The sequence below is a fragment of the Schistocerca americana genome, chromosome X (assembly GCF_021461395.2).
Source record: "Schistocerca americana isolate TAMUIC-IGC-003095 chromosome X, iqSchAmer2.1, whole genome shotgun sequence".
NCBI classification, from domain to species: domain Eukaryota; kingdom Metazoa; phylum Arthropoda; class Insecta; order Orthoptera; family Acrididae; genus Schistocerca; species Schistocerca americana.
The window spans coordinates 719,841,320-719,864,036 of NC_060130.1; positions in this window are offsets into that span (position 1 = coordinate 719,841,320).

Here is a 22,717-nt window from a genome sequence, read left to right on the forward strand (position 1 = left end):
AATCAGAGATGCAAAAATGATGTGCTCTTAACTTTATACAGGATCTAATTTCGATATTTATTATTTTAATTCTACACGTAGAATGGGATGCACAACTAAGGAGTATTCTCGAGTGCTGACACCAAGCGAGCTGGCGCAGTCGTTAGCACACTGACTCACATCTGGAAAGACGACGGTTCAGATCCTTATCCCACAGTCCAGATTTAGGTTTTCCGCGATTTCGCGAAATTGTCTAAGGAAAATGCCGGGATGGTTTCTTTGAAAGAGCGCCTTGCCTAATCCGAATTAGTGTTGAGTCTCTAATGCCCTCGTTGTCGACGGGACGATAAGCTCTAAGTTTCCTCCTTTTTTTTTTCGACTGCTGACGAACAGTGTTTCGAACTGGACGGATATATTTTATTCAGTTGGAATGAACCTTTCAGGCCGAGGCTCTATGTACACTGTTTCTAAAATAGCTGACGTATTAAAACTGGGTGCTGTATAGAGATCTGAACAATAATTTCTGCTTTTCACGGAAAAAACGCTTACCTTCCTAGCTGTCCAACCACGTCTCCGGAGTTGGCTGAGGAATTCAGTTTGCCAGTAGCTAACTGATCAGATTCAACAAACTACACAGAAATCCATACTTTGTATAGAATTACATGGAAAATGGCGAACTGATTACAAACTGTATATGCCGGCCTGTGTCTCCGAGCGGTTCTAGGCGCTTCAGTCTGGAACCGCGAGACCGCTACGGTCGCAGGTTCGGATCCTGCCCCGGGCATGGATGTGTGTGATGTCCTTAGGTTAATTAGGTTTAAGTAGTTCTAAGTTCTAGGGGACTGATGACCTCAGAAGTTAAGTCCCATAGTGCTCAGAGCCATTTGAACAAACAGTATAATCAGAAGACAAAACTGAGCGATGGCTACACTAAACTCTGTATAAATAGGTTTCACGTCATTAAATAACTTCTTTACAAGAATGAATTAACGCAACAGAATTGTACACTAGGGATAAGCTGAATGACGCTGCTCTATTTTAAAGAGACTGACTTCGTATTCGGAAAGATAGACGCCATCCTGATACAGCTTTTCCGTGATTTCTCTGTATTACTTCCTACTACTGCTAGGGTGGTTCTGACTACGAGATATGGCCACAGTCAAGTACCGGTCCTGTTCTTGTTACACTAGACCTGTATGTATGTAAATTCCTGTTTGTATTAATTATGTTTTATATTCCTAAACTGTAATACCATGACATGTCTAATATCCTTGCGAAACTGATATACAGATGAATAAAATTGCTACTACCACCACCACCACCACTACTACTACTACTACCACTACTACTATCCGACGGAAGTGAGTTAGGACATGGCTATCTTGTAGATCTCGTGGTACGTCATTCTCGTCGGCCTGTGTTAGTCAAGCAATCATGGACGCTTCTGGAATGTTTTCTTACGCTTATGGATCGTCAGATGTGAAGGACCCAGTCCGCATCTGTTACTCAGACGCATCCTGTATGAGACAAGCTCTTAAGATGTCTGCGTACGAGTGACTAGACTCTAACCAGGAGATATAGTATTAGGAGTGATCTGGGCAAAATATGAGCAGAAACTGGACACACAAATGTGGAATTTGTGGAGGTCTTTCAGCGACATGATCGGTCCTGGGTAAACACTGCTGTAAGGACAGGATGCTCCGGACACCGGCAAAATCTCGCGTGAGTGTTGTTCGACTTGATGCTATTGCTAGGCGGAGATACACTACACATGGTCTGCACTCAAATAGGAAGGGGAAAGATAAGTTAGCTTCTCTATTAGCAGATACTGTAAGGGGGCCACAGTCACACAAGGGATGACCCCTATGGTTAATGGGACCAGGCAGACAAGTTTTTTAGCTTAAATCCAAAGTCCAGACAGACAATAATCAAGAAAAATAGAATTAAAGAAGCTTCATGTACAGTAAATAAGGATAAAGCTACGGGTAGCATCAAGTAGCTTCATCAAAATATTAGGGGAATAAAAAATTAGGTAGATGAGCTTTTAGTGTGTTTAGCTGATCTCAAAAATAAGAATGAGATTGATATACTTTGACTGACTGAACAACATGTAACTGTGGGGATGGAAAGTGCCAGTATAAATGGGTACCTTTTAACATCTTGCACTTGCAGATCTAGCACAGATAAAGGAAGCGTTGCCATTTACACAAAACAAGGGTATAAGTACACAACAGTAGAAGTAAGCAAATTTTGTGTCGATTAGCACCTTGAAGTTTGTGAATGTGAACTACAGCTAGATAAGTAGTGTTGATATTAGCAACAGTGTACAGATCCCCATTAGGAGATTGGGAGCTATTCGTAAAAAAGTGTGACTCCATATTATCCTGACTTTCAGACAAAAAGAAGGAGTTTTTAATCTGTGGCAACTTCATTGTAAACTTTCTAAGCAATTCTGATAGGAAAAGTGAACTAGAAGTGTTATTAATCACATATAACTTAGAATCAGTGATCAGTTTCCCTACACGTGTAGCTCAAGACAGTAGCACTCTAATAAATAATGTATTTGTGTAGCAAGAGGATGTAAAACTAACAAATGCTTTTCCTGTGATGGATTATCAGACCGTGATGCACAGCTGATTAACTTACAAGGATGTACAGTTTAGAAACCATTAAGTAAAAGTGTAAGGCTGGACAAACCGGTATCTATAGAGCATGTCAGAGAAAGATTAAAAAAATGCTAATTGGGAGATGTATATAATGAGCCAAATGTCAATGTTAAATGCAACATATTTCTTGATAAATTTATGTCCCTTTTTGAACACTGTTGCCTCCAAGAAATTACTAAAGGCAACATCAAACAGTTTTCAAAGAAACCTTGGATCACTACAGGTATTAAAGTGTCTTCAGAAAGGAAAAGAAAATTTTATGAGGCAGCAAGATGTAGGAAAGACCCAGAATTAATTTTACACTATAAAGATTATTGTAACATACTGAGAAAAGTAGTCAGAAAATCAAAAAATATGTATATTAGAGATGAAATTAACAACTCGGGCAATAAAATCAAATCAGTATAGAATACTGTTAGATGAAAGACAGGAAAGGTAACCACTGGGGCAGTTAGTATTACTATTAAAGAGAATGAGACCATCTTAACCAACAGTACACAAGTAGCTTGTGTATTTCACTATCATTTCTTAAGTGTAGGTGAAAAAATTGGTGAGAATAGTTCAAAAGAAAAAGCCATGCAGCACATGGAAGAGTCAGTTTAGAGAAATAGAGTCAGATTAATTTTCATCTAACAACTTCTTGCGAAATAATGAAAATAATTAAATTTTTGAAAAATAAATGTTCTATTGTAGCAGATGACATTTCTAACAAGATATTAAAACAATGTGAAGCCTCTACAGCTGATGTTCTGAATCACGTCTGTAATGCATCATTAATTCAAGGTATTTTCCCAGACAAGTTAAAATATGCCATTGTCAAGCCTCTCCACAAAGAAGGGGACACTATGGATGTCAATAATTCCCAGCCAGTGTCCTTAAAATGTCGAGAAAGTAATGTACTCAAGAGTTGTTAGCCATCTCAGCAGTAATGGGATACTTAGTAAATGACAGTTTGGAATGCAAAAATTGTTGTTCCTCTGTGACAGCAATATACAGTTTCACTGCCCACGTAATAGAATCTTTAAATAGTAAAATGTCATCAATATGAATTTTCTATGACTTATTCAAAGCGTTTGACTGTGTGAACCATGACATTATGTTACAGAAATTACAATTCTATGGTATAAATGAAACAGAATATGAATGGTTTAAGTGATATCTACAGAACAGGAAGCAATAAGTTTCTTTATAGGGTCTAAGTGATTTAAGGAAGTTTTCCACTTCATCTAACTGGAGTGAAATTATATTAGGTGTTCCACAGGGTTCGATCATGGGTCCCCTTCTGTTCTTGATATATGTGAATGACCTCCTATCCCATCTGAAACAAGAAGCTAAACTGATGATACAAGCATCATTATTAATCCAGTGGAAGAAACTCCAATAGAAAATGATACAAACAATGTCTTTCGAAAATTTATTGATTGGTTTTCTGCGAATGGGCTTGCTCTGAACTTTGAAAAAACACAGTTCATCCAATTTTCTACTGAAAGGAGTACAGTTCCTTCAATAAGTGTAACATATCAACAGAAGTCAGTAGCCAGGGTAGAGAATACTAAGTTTTTGGGTGTGCATATAGATGAGAATCTTAATTGGAAAATTCATATTTTGGTTCTCCTAAAGCGACTAGGTTCAGCAACTTTTGCAGTCAGAATAATTGCTAATTTTGAGGATATAGAAATTAGCAAGGTAACATACTTTGCATACTTTCACTCTCTGATGTCATAAAGAATAATATTTTGGGGTAACTCAACACTGAGGAAAAAAGTATTCACTGCTCAGAAGAAAGTGGTTAGAATAATGTGTGGGGCTCATTGTCGCACATCTTGCAGGCATCTCGTTAAATGGTTAGGAATTCTTGCAACAGCCTCACAGTACATTTACCCAGTAATGAAATTTGTTCTCAACAACATGGACCAGTTTAAAAACAACAGTGACATTTATGATTATAATACCAGAAGAATGAAAGACTTGCACTATCCCCTGCTTAACCTATCTTTGACATAGAAAGGGGTAAAACATGATGGCGAAAACTCTTCGATAAATTACCAGATGAAATAAAATGTCTTACAGACAGCAGTAACACATTTAAAAATAAATTGCAATCATATCTCCTTGGCAACTCCCTCTCTACCACAGATGAATTTATGAATAGGAATAAATAAATCTAAAAGTATAATATATGTACTTTGTGCCTTTTAAGAGCATGGGGAAGGTGACAAAAATTATAAGCTTTTTTCTCTTTTTTTTTAAAGACCTTCATTCATGTGTGCATTTCTTATGCTCTTGACACGTTCCATATCATAACGGTTACCGTGAGATTTATCAGTGGAACGCATAAGTAAAACTAACTAAACAAAGCGACAGCATTGACTTATGTTTTACAGCTGGACATGTTTTGCAGAGTCTGTGGAGGAATAGGAGCCCATTCTTCCTCAAGAGCCGAAACTAGAGGATTTAATGATGTTGGACGCTGGGATCTGGGGCAAAGTAGACGTTGTAACTCGTCCCAGATGAGTTCCACTGTGTTCAGGTCGAGATTCTGGGCAGACTAGTCCATGTCAGAAATGTTACTGTCAACAAAGCATTGCCTCACAAATACTGCTTTATGACAACGTGTATTTTACGCTGATGCAATCATCGTCTCCGCACTGTTCGTCTACGATACACAGTACACAGTGATGTTAAATATGTCCACATCCATCTCCATTTATCATCGTTTTCTTAGGTGAACTAATGGGGCCACAACCTAACCGCAGAACATCTCCATACTGTAACATCACCTCCTCCGTTCTTCGCTGTTGGCCCTACGCATCATGGCATCCAGGCATTCACCAAACCCTAACGCTCCCATCAGATTGCCACAGGGTACAGCGTGATTCATCACTTTTCATCAGTCACCCACTATCTAATGGCGTCTCTCTTTACGCTACGTCAGGAGTCGCTTATCGTTGACTACTGAAATATGTGACTTGTAAGGAGCTGCTCGACAGTTGTGCCCCAGTCCTTTTTAACTTTCTACGCAACCCACACTCTACTGCCATTCACTATAATATTGGTAACTTTTGTCGTAATACGAAAATTGAAAAGAAGTTCAAATTTTAGGTACATACTTTTATTTATTTATCAATGTACACGTCAAGTTCCGTAGGACCAAATTGAGGAGCAAATCTCCAAGGTCATGGGACGTGTAAGTACATGAAATTGCAACATAAAAGTAATAACAGATAAAAATAAAATGTTTATGAACCCAAAAAAAGTCAAACCATAAGTTTAAGTAAACGCAATCAACAATGTGACATATGAATCAGTTTATAATTTTCAAGGAACTCCTCAACAGAATAGAAGGAGTGACCCATGAGGAAACTCTTCAGTTTCAATTTGAAAGCACATGGATTACTACTAAGATTTTTTAATTCTTGTGGTAGCTTATTGAAAATGGATGCAGCAGTAAACTGCACACCTTTATGTACAAGAGTTAAGGAAGTCCGATCCAAATGCAGGTTGGGTTCAAAAATGGTTCAAATGGCTCTGAGCACTATGGGACTTAACAGCTGTGGTCATCAGTCCCCTAGAACTTAGAACTACTTAAACCTAACTAACCTAAGGACAGCACACACATCCATGCCCGAGGCAGGATTCGAACCTGCGACCGTAGCAGTCGCGCGGTTCCGGACTGCGCGCCTAGAACCGCGAGATCACCGCGGCCGGCATGCAGGTTGGGTTTCTGTCGAGTATTAACTGACTGAAAGCTGCTTATTCTTGGGAATAAGCTGAAATTGTTAACAAGAAACGACAGTAAAGATAAGATATTGAGAGGCCAACGTCAAAATACCCAGACTAGTGAACAGGGGTCGGCAAGAGGTTCGCGAACTTACACCACTTATTGCCCGAACCGCTCGTTCTGAGCCAAAAATATCATTTTAGACTAATTTCAGTGTAGAACGATCGCTTACTTCAGATACCGTTCGAATAGCAAAAACTGCAGGTCCTCTTTAAGCTATCTCTGCATGCAGTATTTGAGGAGTCATATACCTGACAATATATGGTGCATAATTTACAAGCATTCTTCGGAGAATGATAGTTTCCCATGCTTTGTGACGTGACCGTTCGTTTTACTCATTGTACGTGGAATATTTGTGCGACCTAGTAGGTCAACATCTGTTTTCTCGTAATTTTCCAGCAATTACTGTTGTAACTGTATGGACTCAGACAATACCACGTTGAGAGAGATTCACCAGGAAGATGTCCAGACCCTTTTAGATTTTGTGGCACAACATATAGGGGCTACGACTGCGTCACGTGGTGACTTCACTACCTACTCAATTATTAAAGTCAAAGATCACGCATAGTTTATTAAAGCTAGGTAATTGTGTACTGTCGCGCACACAGTATGTGGTACGAAGTTCGTTTCAGCCACAGCTTTCTATTTTGTTATTAAAATTTTCACAATCATTATTTTGAGAGTAAATAAAAAATTGGTGATTATAAGGGTCGATGAAAAAATTATCGTTCAAAGGCGATACAGTCCAGAGTCGGTATTCCAGTCAGGCAGAATCGCCATGAACATTGAGGCAATCGTCCCACCGACGCACCAGGTAGAAGATACTCGTTTGGTAAAACACCGTATCCTACTGCGTGAAGAAGTCCATAAATCCCTGTTGCATATTCTCTTCCGACGGGAATCGTCGACCTTTCAAATCTTTTTTAAGGGACCGAGGGTACTTGCTAATAACGCCGCCACAGTTTACGTTTTCGCATTTTCAGCACGTACGTTGGAAATACCCGAACGTCACACTAATCCCTTTCCTACTTGTCGTTGCTTATACACTGACAAAAGTCATGGAACAGCAATATTCACATATATAGATGGTGGCACCGTCGCGTTCACATAGTGTAAAAGGTCACTGCATTACCGGAGCTTTCATTTGTACTCCGGTGATTCATGTGAAACGGTTTCAGAGGTGATTATGACCGCAAGAATCAACAGATTTTGAATGCGGAAAGGCAGTTAGAGCTAGAAGACGATCCGCAATGCGGTACGTCTAGGTAGGTTTCGAAGGTGGATCCACGAGGGAGAGGACTGAGTCGGGTTTATTGGAACCTCAACCTGAAACATTCCTCACACACAAAGAAAGAAAATATGTTATGTGGACATGTGTCCGGAAACGCTTACTTTCCATGTTAGAGCTCATTTTATTACTTCCCTTCAAATCACATTAATCATGGTATGGAAAGACACAGCAACAGAACATAGCAGCGTGATTTCAAACACAGGAAATGTTCAAAATGTCCTCCGTTAGCGAGGATACATCCATCCACCCTCCGTCGCATGGAATCCATGATGCGCTGATGCAGCCCTGGAAAATGGGGTATTGTACCACAGCCGTCCCCAATACGAGCACGAAGAGTCTCTACATTTGGTACCGGGGTTGCGTAGACAAGAGCTTTCAAATGCCCTCCTAAATGAAAGTCAAGAGGGTTGAGGTCTGGAGAGCGTGGAGGCCATGGAATTGGTCCACCTCTACCAATCCATCGCTCACCGAATCTGTTGTTGAGAAGCGTACGAAAACTTGGACTGAAATATGCAGGAGCTCCATCGTGCATGAACCACATGTTGTGTCGTACTTGTAAAGGCACATGTTCTAGCAGCACAGGTAGACTATCCCCTATGAAATCATGATAACGTGCTCCATTGAGCGTAGGTGGAAGAACATACTGACGAAACTAAAATGAGCTCTAACATGGAAATTAAGCGTTTCCGGACACATGTGCACATAATATCTTTTCTTTATTTGTGTGTGAGGAATGTTTCCTGAAAGTTTGGCCGTACCTTTTTGTAACACCCTGTATACTACTGGCCATTAAAATTGCTACACCAAGAAGAAATGCAGATGATAAACGGGTATTCATTGGACAATTATATTATACTAGAACTGACATGTGATTACATTTTCACGCAATTTGGGTGCATAGATCCTGAGAAATCAGTGCCAAAAACAACCACCTCTGGCCGTAATAACGGCCTTGATACGTCTGGGCTCAAACAGAGCTTGGATGGCGCGTACAGGTACAGCTGCCCATGCAGCTTCAACACGATACCACAGTTCATTAAGAGTAGTGACTGGCGTATTGTGATGAGCCAGTTGCTCGGCCACCATTGACCAGACGTTTTCAGTTGGTGAGAGATCTAGAGAATGTGCTGGCCAGGGCAGCAGTCGAACATTTTCAGTATCCAGAAAGGCCCGTACAGGACCTGCATCACGCGGTCGTGCATTATCCTGCTGAAATGTAGGGTTTTGCAGGGATCGAATGAAGGGTAGAGCCATGGGTCGTAACACATCTGTGATGCAGCGTCACGCGCAACCGCAGCCATGGTCTCCGAGCTGATAGTCCATGCTGCTGCAAACGTCGTCGAACTGTTCGTGCAGATGGTTGTCGTCTTGCAAACGCCCCCATCTGTTGACTCAGGGATCGAGACGTGGCTGCACGATCCGTTACAGCCATGCGGATAAGATGCCTATCATCTCGACTGGTAGTGATACGAGGCCGTTGGGATCCAGCACGGCCTTCCGTATTACCCTCCTGAACCCACAGATTCCATATTCTGCTAACAGTCATTGGATCTCTACCAACGCAATCGTGATAGGCTACAATCCGACCTTTATCAAAGTCGGAAACGTGATGGTACGCATTTCTCCTCCTTACACGAGGCATCATAACAACGTTTCACCAGGCAACGCCGGTCAACTCGCATGGAAACTTTCCTCATGTCAGCACGTTGCAGGTGTCGCCAACCTTGCGTGAATGCTCTGAAAAGCTAATCATTTGCATATCGCAGCATCTTCTTCCTGTCGGTAAAATTTCGAGTCTGTAGCACGTCATCTTCATGGTGTAGCAATTTTAATGGCCAGTGGAGTATGTATAGACACAGTTCGGGACATAACACGGGTTGGATCCATATTCTAACACTACCTCAGGCCAACCCTGGGTCATGGGATCCAACTGTAACACATGCATGGACATACACATACAGAAAATAGATCAAATGCAGCACATGTGTAGAATATTTGTTTGTGAGTTGCTGGGTGCATTCGAGTACAGTGCTATACTATACCTACTGATTAATGTGCTGTTCTACCTTGTACATACGAATAATACTCACGATGGACTGTCTCCATCCTTCCAACAGACGTCTAGCACACAAAACAGCGGAACTGGGATGATCATATCCCGTTCAAAAATGGTTCAAATGGCTCTGAGCACTATGGGACTCAACTGCTGAGGTCATTAGTCCCCTAGAACTTAGAACTAGTTAAATCTAACTAACCTAAGGACATCACAAACATCCATGTCCGAGGCAGGATTCGAACCTGCGACCGTAGCGGTCTTGCGGTTCCAGACTGCAGCGCCTTTAACCGCACGACCACTTCGGCCGGCGATCATATCCCGTCATCATGGATCTTTAATAAGACTATAAAGCGAGGTGTGATAGACGCAGTAGGATGCTTTGGTTTGTTGTAATTACTAGAGAATCTAGACAACATTGTTACGAAATATCGGCAATATAATTTGATGTTATGTCCTTTAGCAGGATGAATTTAAATGTGCGTACATATCCTACAGAATCGTTTTACGAAGAGTTTTTCGCTATTTGCGGGGCTGTAGCAACGTCGAAAATAACATGAAAGTGGTTGAAATCGAGATTTCGCGATTGGCAATAAGCATGCATAGTTTTTATACGTACGTGTGTAGAGCAGTCAGCGGCGGTCGGTTGGGGCTCTAATGTGTAACTTGCTAACTGTTCGTCTATAAATTACGTTGCCGGGTGTGCGCACTCTGTATGTGCGGGGAAGGGAAACTCTCACGCTCCATGATGCCAAGTTCAGTTCACACACTGTCAACTAATAAATAACTTGTACTAGGTTAAGAAAAGCGAAATCTACAGTTTTTAGATGTCCTGACATGGTTGTGGGGACGTATCAAAGTTGGAAGGTGTAAACAAAAGTGACGAAGCTCATCTGGTAATCTGTAAGACCATATACTTATGGAAAAAATACCAGAGTTGTAGCAAAAATCAACTCTGTACACATGTCACCTCCCTGTTGCAGATCCCTACGCGGTGCAGTAGAACTCAGATGAACAAGTATAACTGTGACAGACTTTGAGTTTCTATCAAGTGCATCGCTACATGAGTCTGCAGACAAGCTCTCTGATGTGTCTTAGTAGTACACTGATTTTTTCCGACTACGAGTTTCCAATCTGCACCAGTCGTTACGTCTCATCTAGGTACGAGGCGAGTGTTACTATACTTTTCATGATATTCCTATCCAAAATGCATGTATGTAGATAATCGGGAAGAGGGTAATTCTTAGGGGTTTTTAGTAGGCTGGTATATAGGACACACAAATACCCTTGTATAAAATCAAACAGCGAATGGGTATGCCAGCAATGTGACCACATACATACGGAAAAATATCGAAAAATATGAAAAAATGACATAAAATCGATAAAATTCGAGGAAAACCTGGTATAATTAAGACAAATTGATGGGAATAGGTAAAATTGACGAAAATATGACGGGATATGTAAAATCGCGAAAAAACTTGCAAAACTTGCAAAATTGTCGGAGAATACATAAAATTAGAGAAAAAGTACCATGAAATGCGGGGAAATGAGGTGGCAAAAGCTTAAGATTTGTGCTCTGCCTGCGTTCAGTTTTAACTCTTCCCCTCCCCCTGTGAAGTGCATGGGTTTTTGTAACATATAGTTCAACTGAGGCGACATAAGTATTACACAGAGGCGCTATATTAAAGCAGGCTAAACATATGTATCCCAATCCAACTGTGTTCTCACACATGCAGTCGAATATAGATACTACCGAATTACGGTTGGTTCTCACAAGCAATGTTATTCCTCAAGTATTAAAGAGAAGAATCAATGTGTTTATCAGACTTTAGTAATTCCCTAGAGTATTCTGCAGGAGAGTGGTTGACGCCACATATATCATCTTTAATAGTGTGAGGGAGGGGGAGGGGGTGTACTCGAGAGACATGGTGTTATGACGAAATTGCTGCATTATCCTGCACGTGAGCAAAACGACATGACATCAGACTAGGACTTCTTTGTTCAAGAGGAATGTTACCAGAGCCGTGGTGATGTTGCTATAAGCAGCAATAAGACTGTTACATCTCCTTTGGCTACTGATTGGGGTGCATATTCCCTTGTAAGAAGTTGCTGCTTCTTCGTGTGCATTTTCGTGCAGCAGAGCGTGGGTGATACCTCAATGTATCAGCTATTGGCAATATTCATGTCGGCTTTTCCTCGCTCTGTTTCCTTGTGAGACAGAGACACATCTGTCAAAACCGATACTACACTAATAATAGGCACCACTGACGCGGGAAATGTGATCGAGAGTACATAGTTTTCCGACTTAACGAAACATGTAAAATCCATTAATTTCTTAAAAGACAGAACAGCAGTCTCCTGACTTAATTCTATTTGATTCATAAACAGCTCGAGTGGCGGTTATACACAAGAATAGTATAGGTGGAAGTAGTTTTATCATTTTAAAGTTTGTCACCGTAGTGACTGGGGTAGGAAACTTGCAACGTGGTTGTATGTCTGATGTTGGAAAAATTTGTCCTGCATTAGAGTATTAAGAGCGTTAAATTCCACACTAATACTTCTGAAACTATATGGCTTTAACAATATACCATTTTTAGGTGCAGAACACTGTAGCCATTGGAGTGAGTGTTTATGCTCTATAATCATTTCTCTCACGCCGTTGCCGGCCGCTATGGCCGAGCGGTTCTAGACACTTCAGTTCTAGGCACTTAAGTCCGGAACCGCGCTGCTGCTACGGTCGCAGGTTCGAATCCTGCCACGGACATGGATATGTGTGATGTCCTTAGGTTAGTTAGGTTTAAGTAGTTCTAAGTCTAGGGGACTGATGACCTCAGATGTTAAGTCCCATAGTGCTTAGAGCCATTTGAACCATTTTTATGACGCCGTTACCTTCCTGGTACTGACTCCAGACAGTGGAACAATAAAAATGGTTCAAATGGCTCTGAGCACTATGGGACTTAACTTCTGAGGTCACCAGTTCCCTAGAACTTAGAACTACTTAAACCTAACTAACCTAAGGAAATCATACACATCCATGCCCGAGGCAGGATTCGAACCTGCGACCGTAGCGGTCGCACGGTTCCAGACTGTAGCGCCTAGAACCGCTCGGCCACCCCGGCCGGCGTGGAACAATACTTGAGAATTGATTGCACAGTTGATTTACGAGAAATGTTAAAATTCCATCCGCCTGGAACTCCATCTTGTTTGAACTACTCGTTTCTTCTTAACCGTCTGTTATATCACCGCAACAATCTCACATCTATTAGACACTTATAAGAAGTGCTAGCCTCCCCGACATGTATACATGTGGAGAGATCTTGTGCATTTGGATGGGTGCCGTGGGTGAGATTGGTGCGGAACAGTCTTCGCTGAAGAGCACTTGCAGACACAGCTCACCTTGTTCCTGTACGAGACGTGGAATGTAGTGGGTGTAGGACCCTCATACTTCTGGTCAGCTGCTGATTAAATTTACGAACGTGTTGCAGAGAGGACTGGTCAAGAACAATGTGGGAGGGATATGTCAATCTCCGATTTTATCCTATGAATACGAGGATACTCTGTGATGCCCATCCACACAGGGAAAGATGGCCAGTTGCAATCGTAAATTCTGCACTGTGATCGATGTGCTGGAAGTGTTGCATCGGTGTAGGACGCTGTCTCGTATACTTTGGGCATATGAACGAATGGACGTAGTGCATAATCGTCGATCTGCACTCGCAACCTAGTGTACGGTACTTGAAAAGTAGTAGAGGGGTGATTTAGCGATGATATAGAAACTGGAAAGCATTCCGCTGTGTCATTGGCTGGCGCTGAAATTATGGAACAACTGGTATACCGTGATGTATATGACCGAATAGATGTACGGCACAGATATCTATCTGCACTCACAATCTAGTATATGGTACTTGGAAAGTAGTGGAAGGGGGGATTTATCGATGATACAGAAATTGGGAAGCATTCTGCTGTGTCTTAGTCGTTTATTTCCACTCTGGTATTCTGAATCTACGGATTTCGCTGATAATTATAATAACAACGCTGATCACCCGCAATCAACGACATAAACAAACAGCGACTGCAATTCATCTGTTCGGGTTTATTCGGTTCGGCTCATATAGCCCAGTCTCTTTTTGTCTGCGGGAAAGTTTTTTTTTATTTCTAGATGCGACGGAGATTCCCCTGGTAGAGACATCACGTACACTATGCACGCATTCAAAAATCAACTTATGATTCGTTCAGAAATCAACTACCAAGGAGTTCAAATACGTACAAAAACCAACAGGGATGATTTCCAAAATAATTTGAATAATCCGTAGACCAATGTGCGCTGGATGCTAGGCGCTTTGTGAAACACAAAGTTTTTTCTTCAAGAATATCAATTTGGCTCCCCCTGAAATTCCCACCCGGGGCAGATAGCCCGGTTTGTCCTTCCCACCCCTCTAGATGTGGGGCTGGTGTTTACCTACTTCAGAGTTGTATATACTGTACGTTGCGGCAACGCTCTCAAACCGAAACTTTTTGATTATCCTTATACTTATTTATTAAATATTATAATAATTTATTTTTATAACTACAGTCGTTGGCAGGCGAATTACCTAATGGTCAAATGATGCACAAATTTAAACAAAGGAACCGTTATTGAGGTTATTTGAGGAAGTATTTTCAGCAGACGGTACACATTTACGTTGCTTCAGTGTAATCTAAAAATAATTTCCTGTTTTGCTGTTTTAATGTTCCCGCCTGAACGAGCTATTTGAGCAAGTTGACAATTGTTGACAGATACATAAGTAGATTTTCTGAGACAAAATTCAGCTCTCCATTTTTGATGTAATTTCGGTTCTTCATTTCGCACAGAGACAATGTCCTACTGCTTGTGGGATTTACTTGGACTAAACATAAAGAAAATTTGTCCTTGATATATACACTATGTGATCAAAAGTATCTGGACACGCCCAAAAACATACGTTTCTCATATTAGGTGCATTGTGCTGTCACCTACTGCCAGGTACACCATATCAGCGACCTCAGTAGTCATTAGACATCGTGAGACAGCACGATGGGGCGCTCCGCGTAACTCACGGACTTCGAGAGTGGTCAGGTGATTGCGTGTCACTTGTGTTATACGTCTGTACGCAAGATTTACACACTCCTAAACATCCCTAGGTCCACTGTTTCCGATGTGATAATGAAGTGGAAACGTGAAGGGACATGTACGGCACAAAAGCGTACAGGCCGACCTTTTCTGTTGGCTAACAGGAACCGCCGACTGTTGAAGAGGGTCATAATGTGTAATAGGCAGACATCTATACAGACCATCACAAAGAAATTCAAAACTGCATCAGGATCCACTGAAAGTACTGTGACAGTTAGTCGGGAGGTGAGAAAACTTGGATTTCATGATCGAGCGGCTGTTCATAAGTCGCACATCGCGCCGATAAATGCCAAACGACGCCTCGCTAGGTGTAAGGAGCGTAAACATTGGACGACTGAACAGTGGAAAAACGTTGTGTGGAGTGACGAATCACGGTACATAACGTGGCGATCCGATGGCAGGGTGTGGGTATGGAGAATGCCCGTTTAACGTCATCTGCCAGCGTGTGTAATGCCAACAGTAAAATTCGGAGGCGGTGGTGTTATGGTGTGGTCGTGTTTTTCATGGAGGGGGCTTGCAGCCCTTGTTGTTTTGCGTGGCTCTATTGCAGCACAGGCCTACACTGATGTTTTAAGCACCTTCTTGCTTCCCACTGTTGAAGAGCATTTCGGGGATGGCGATTGCATCTTTCAACACGATCGAGCACCTGTTCATAATGCACGGACTGTGGCGGAGTGGCTACACGACAATAACATCCCTGTAATGGAGTGACCTGCACGGAGTCGTGATCTGAATCCTATAGAACACCTATGGGATGTTTTGGAACGGTGACTTCGTGCCAGACCTCTCCTCGGTGCAGCACTCCGTGAAGAATGGGCTGCCATTCCCCAAGAAACCGTCCAGAATCTGACTGAACGTATGCCTGCGAGAATGGAAGCTGTCATCAAGGATAAGGGTGGGCCAACACCATACTGAATTCCAGCATTACCGATGGAGGGCGCCACGAAGTTGTAAGTCATTTTCAGCCAGGTGTCTGGATACTTTTGATCACATAATATATAAATAGTTTGCAGTATTTGTCCTCGATATCAACAGATATTAGTCTCATTTTCATTTAAGTATTATAGGTCACCTTTTCCTCCTTAACTGCGAAATTTTCATAAAACATCTGAGTTCACCGGAAAAAATAGATAACTCCCTTAAAAGAACACACATGTTGCTCTGAAGTGTTCTAGGTGATGCAAAACTGGGAACAGGTGGCCATATGACCCTCTACAGCTGACTTAAGTCTTGGCAGGGAAGTCTAGTGTATGTAACAGTTGATATGTGACATGGGTCCACTCATTCAGATTACTGTGAACACGAACCAGGATATTTATTCCAACAACACGGTGGCTAAGCAGTGTTGTTCTTCCTTCTACATTTTCACGATACCCCTTGCTGTGGATACGTCCAAGGCGACAAAAGCCGTGTTCACAAGGCTGCTGCACATACACATTCCTTACATAACAAATACTTGGGCACCATGTCACTCCTCGACTGGCCCAAAATATCACCCGAATTTAATCCCGCAGAAATATCTGGTTCAAAATGGCTCTGAGCACTATGGGACTTAACATATGAGGTCATCAGTCCTCTAGAACTTAGAACTGCTTAAACCTAACTAACCTAAGGACATCACAAACATCCATGCCTGAGGCAGGATTCGAACCTGCGACCGTAGCGGTCGCGCAGTTCCAGACTGAAGCGCCTAGAACCGCTCGGCCACACCGGCCGGCTGAAATATCTGGGGCTACATCTCCATCTACATATATACTCACCCAGCTACCATACGGGGCGTCGTGGAGGGTATCTTGTACAACCACAACTCATTTCCTTTCTGTTCCACTCGCAAATAGAGCGATGGAAAAACGACTATCTATACGCCTCTGTATGAGCCCTAGTTTCTCTTATCTTATCTATGTGGCCCTTACGCTCAGTGTATGTTCGCGGCAGTAGAATCGTTGGGCAGCCAGCTTCTAATACCGGTTGTCTAAATTTTCTTAATAGAAAATTTATTAATTTTCGAAAAGAATGTCGCCTTCCCTCCAGGGATTCCCATTTGAGTTCCCAAAGCATCTCTGTAACACTTACGTGTTGTTCGAAACTATCGGTAACAAATATGGATGCCCGCCTCTGAATTGCTTCGATGTCTTCCTTTAATCCAACCTCGTGCGGAGCTCAAACACTCGGACAATACTCAAGAATACTTCGTATCAGCGTCCTACATCCTGTCTCCTTTACAGATGAACCACAGTTTCCTGAAGTTCTCACAATAAACCGAAGTCGACCATTCGCCTTCCCTACCACAATCCCCACATACTCGTTTCATTTCATACCGCTTTGCAACGTAAAGCTCACGTTTCTAAACGATGTGACTGCTTCAGGCAGGACACTACTAATGCTGTATCCTAACATTACAAGTTTGTTTTTCGTACTCATTCTCATTAACCTACATTTTTCTACAGTTAGAGCTAGCTTCCAATCATTGCCCTAATTAGAAATTTTGTCCTCCTAAAGTCAATCAACTTCGACACCTTAACGTACATTAAAGAACCATCAGCAAAAAACCGCAGATTTCTGCCTGCCCTGTCCATCATTTATGTATATAGAGAACAACAGCGATTGTGTCACACTTCGCTTGGGCACTCCTTACGAAACCCTTGTCTGTGATGAACGCTCAGCGTCTGGTACAACACACTGAATTCTGTCACTTAAGAAGTCTTCAAGCTACTCACATATCTGTGAACCTATTCCATATGCTCGTACCTTCGTAAACAGCATGAAATGGCGCACCGTGTCAAATGTCAAACGATTTCTAAAACCGTGCTGAATCGTTGACATAAGCTCCTCCACATTAAGAAAATTTATTAATTCGAACTGGGGATTCTGCAGCAAACCGAACCTAGGGATATTGCTCTGTAAGTTTACCCTTCTTATAAACAGGAATCATCTGCGCTTTTTTCCAGTCCCTTGGGACATTGCTCTGAGCGAGAGATTCACGATAAATGCAAGCTAGGTGAGGGGCCACTGACGTAGAGTCCTCTTTGGAAAACCCAATTGGGACAGCTGGTGAAACGGTGAAATCAGCACATTCACGAAATGTTAGCAGTGCTGGATGTGATCATCAATGGCTCCAGCTGAACATTGCTTACCTGAAGAAACTTTTGGACTCTCTTCCTCACCGTCCTGATGCCATTGTCAAGGCCAAAAGCGGCGCAACGCAGTATTAGCGCGATGTCTCCTGGGCGTTAGAAACTTCTTGTCTGGTGTGCTTATCACCATATAATAATCTCTGTAAGTACTCAAACATAGAAAGCTAAATTAACAGAAACAAATGCACTGTAAAAAAGAAGATGGATCGAAGTTACTTGGTCAGATATTGAGATTAACAGATACGTCGAGATAGTTAAATAAAAGGAGCGCTTGAGATTATATGTTGAGTGACGATATAAATCTTTTGAGTTATCCTTCTGGATGTCCACTTACTTTACCCAAAGACAGAAGTTTTGTTGACTGTTCAGAGCGTTGGTCAGCTGCTATAAGATAGCGAAATTCATTAAATGATGCCTCAGATCATTACATGTGGAAGCCAATATTAATGAAAATGTAGAGAGAGATTACCTTCAACGACAATTATAAGATAACAGAAGCAGACATTCTTCTGCTACCAAGTGCGTGCATTGTAAAACCAAATTTCAACATATCTGAATGCCTGATTAGAATGGTTAAGAAATCATTTCGGAATCATCCAGTAACTTTACTCATTCTCCAATATAATATTCCGCTTAGCTAACACATCAAATTTAAGGTAGTAAACGTCTTATGTTTTGTAAAGATCATGTGACTGAAAACAAATGTAGTACTTAAATTTGCTTGGAAAGAATATTATATCAAACATTTGTAAGACGCAGGATTGACTAAAATGTTAATCAAAGGAATAAATTAGAAAAATATCTCTGCGTGCTACATTTAGACAACAGTGAAAAATTTCTTCGTGATGTTTAAATTTGTCCTAATCATGCCTTTCTTTGTCAGTTGTGATTTATCTACGCAATTACTGTAATCTGTTTGCTGAGATCGACTAATAGGTTAAAATCTAAAAAAAAAAGTTATAGCAATGGTTTTCATTACTTGATACTTTTTTCAAGAACGATAAAAACGTGCTCTTCATATTGTATCTCATTTGTTAATCGGACTCATCTTATGAAACCACACTCAGACAAGTGACTAACGTCACCAAATAAAATAATAATAATAAAGCATTTGGAGAAGGATATTAAATCCAGAAGAACGGAGGAAAACCGCATAGTAAAAATTCCCTTCGAAACCACAGCTATAAAAAATTGCTCTGAGCACTATGGGACTCAACTGCTGTGGTCATAAGTCCCCTAGAACTTAGAACTACTTAAACCTAACTAACCTAAGGACATCACACACATCCATGCCCGAGGCAGGATTCGAACCTGCGACCGTAGCGGTCGTGCGGTTCCAGACTGTAGCGCCTTTAACCGCTCGGCCACTACGGCCGCCACAGCTATAATAACCACCTACTCTGTATTTGTTGAGCAAGGATTGAGTGACGTTCGCAGCCGCAAAATTTCTGTAAACTTTCGTCACTTAATTTTGAAGTGTAACGTACTGGTTAAATAAATGACAAATTTTGGTTTAGCAGCATTACAAGTACGGCATTGTTGATTTCTTTGGATTGTCTATCGGAATGGGACTTCTTACAGAGTGACGTGTTTCTTAGTTTACGTTTGTTTTAGAGTTATCATTCTAATATTTGCTCACTTTTGTTAATTTTTTACTAAAATCTTGATAATTACGTTAGAATGTAATTACTGTGCTTCGATCTGCTGTTAGTCTCCTTTTGCGTGATGGTTAAGGGTTAGTATCAGTTACTACAAATTCTGTCTTGTCAAGTGTAGTCTTTTTCATAATTTATTATAATTTGCTTAATAATCCAATGATATTTTTTAATGTGTATGATATCTTATAGGACTTAACTGCTAAGGTCATCAGTCCCTAAGCTTACACACTACTTAACCTAAATTATCCTAAGGGCAAACACACACACCCATGCCCGAGGGAGGACTCGAACCTCCGCCGGGACCAGTTGCACAGTCCATGACTGCAGCCCTTTAGACCGCTCGGCTAATCCCACTCTTCGTTTTGTTACGAAAATTCGAACAAATATCCACTGTCTAATTTCTAGGGGGTCTAGTTGCCACTACCCTCAAACATTTAATCAACAATAACGGTTTGTGTAACATTTTATCTGTGAACTTGAAGGGGCAAAAAAATTAGACCTCACTCTGGTCAATTTGATACACCTTTTGTCCGTTCCCAATTCTTCTTTTTGTTGTGAAAATTCGGACAAAAATCCACTGTATGATTTCTAGAAGGTCTAGTTTCCACTTCCCTCAAACATTTGATCAACAACAACGGTGTGTGTAACTTGTAGAATGTGAGGTCCGCCAGTTATGCAAAACACCGTGTTTTCAAGTACCCAAACATGTATCAGCACCACTGTGTCATCATCAGTGGGTTTCCGTTTTATTTAATCTGTAATGTGAATATTTTTACTAAATGATTACAGAATTATGTGGATATTTAGTTCAAACAATAGTTCGTTTCTTTTTTTAATAGCCTTACACTTGGTACCATTACATAAGGAATTTAGAAAAAAGAAACGAACTATTGTTTGAACTAAATATCCACATAATTTTGTAATCATTACATATACATCTACATGATTACTCTGCAATTTTCATTTAAGTGCTTGGCAGAGGGTTCATCGAACCACAATCATACTATCTCTCTACCATTCCACTCCCGAACAGCGCGCGGGAAAAACGAACACCTAAACCTTTCTGTTCGAGCTCTGATTTCTCTTATTTTATTTTGATGATCATTCCTACCTATGTAGGTTGGGCTCAACAAAATATTTTCGTATTCGGAAGAGAAAGTTGGTGACTGAAATTTCGTAAATAGATCTCGCCGCGACGAAAAACGCCTTTGCTTTAATGACTTCCATCCCAACTCGCGTATCATATCTGCCACACTCTCTCCCCTATTACGTGATAATACAAAACGAGCTGCCCTGTTTTGCACCCTTTCGATGTCCTCCGTCAATCCCACCTAGCAAGGATCCCACACCGCGCAGCAATATTCTAACAGAGGACGAACGAGTGTAGTGTAAGCTGTCTCTTTAGTGGACTTCTTGCATCTTCTAAGTGTCCTGCCAATGAAACGCAACCTTTGACTCGCCTTCCCCACAATATTATCTATGTGCTCTTTCCAACTGAAGTTGTTGTTTAGTAAACATGTTCACATTACAGATTAAAGAAATCGGAAACCCACTCATGATGGCACAGTGGTGCTGAAACATGTTTGGGTCCTTGAAAAAACGGTGTTTTGATAAGTGGCGGCCCTCGCATCCTACAGTTTTAAGTGCAAACGCGGGAAACGCAAGGAGCTGCAAATCCAAATGATGTGTGTAACATTTTATGTGTGAACTTGAAGGGGCAAGTGTTCGGAAGAGCTATTATGGACGTGAATATTTTGACGATGTGGTGAGTTGGCTCCTGGTGAAGTGTCGTTGCTGTGTGCTGGTGCCGCCAGCAGGCTGCAGGAGGCGCCACGTGTCTGCACTCTGCTACCGGATGCCACCGGCCCTGACCTGCGCCTCTGCGCGGGACTCGTCCAGACTCCGCTGCAGCCACGCTGCACCGCTGCTCGTCTGCCCTGCGCTGCGCCTCACTTCACGAAACAAAAGACTTATCTCTCAGTGTCTCCACTATGATAAGGTACACGCGAAAAGAACGCTACTCGCGTGTCTTGTATTTCACTGACGGTACAAACTGCGTTCCCCTTCTGCAACATCAGTTAATACTGAGGACTGTTATTTCGGAATTCGTTGCGAGTACAGTAGAGGCAGCAGAGCGCTACACTTCGTTTTACGTGTTTACTCCTCTAACACTTGACAGGAAACCAGAATGAAATTTCAAATGGCTCTGAGCACTATTGGACTTAACTTCTGAGGTCATCGGTCCCCTAGAACTTAGAACTACTTAAACCTAACTAACATAAGGACATCACATACATCCATGCCCGAGGCAGGATTCGAACCTGCGACCGTAGCGGTCGCGCGGTTCCAGACTGTAGCGCCTAGAACCGCTCGGCCACCCAAGCAGACTGAGATTTTCACTCTGCAGCGGAGTGTGCGCTGATATGAAACTTCCTGGCAGATTAAAACAGTGTGCCGGACTGAGACTCGAACTCAGGACCTTTGCCTTTCGCGGGCAAGTGTTCTACCAACTGAACTACCCAAGCACGACTCACGCCCCGTCCTCACAGCTTTACTTTTGCCAGTACCTCGTCTCCTACCTTCCAAACTTTTGAGAAGCTCTTCTGCAAACCTCTCGGTCCGGCACACAGTTTTAATCTGCCAGAAAGTTTCATATCAGCGCACACTCCGCTGCAGAGTGAAAATCTCATTCTGGAAACATCCCCCAGGCTGTGGCTAAGCCATGTCTCCGCAATATCCTTTCATTCAGGAGTGCTAGTTCTGCAAGGTTCGCAGGAGAGCTTCTGTAAAGTTTGCAAGGTAGGAGACGAGGTACTGGCAAAAGTAAAGCTGTGCGGACGGGGCGTGAGTCGTGCTTGGGTAGCTCAGTTGATAGAGCACTTGCCCGTGAAAGGCAAAGGTCCCGAGTTCGAGTCTCGGTCCGGCACACAGTTTTAACCTGCCAGTAAGTTTAACTTGACAGGAAAGTTTCCAGTCACTGATTCCCGTTCACACCAGTATCTACGC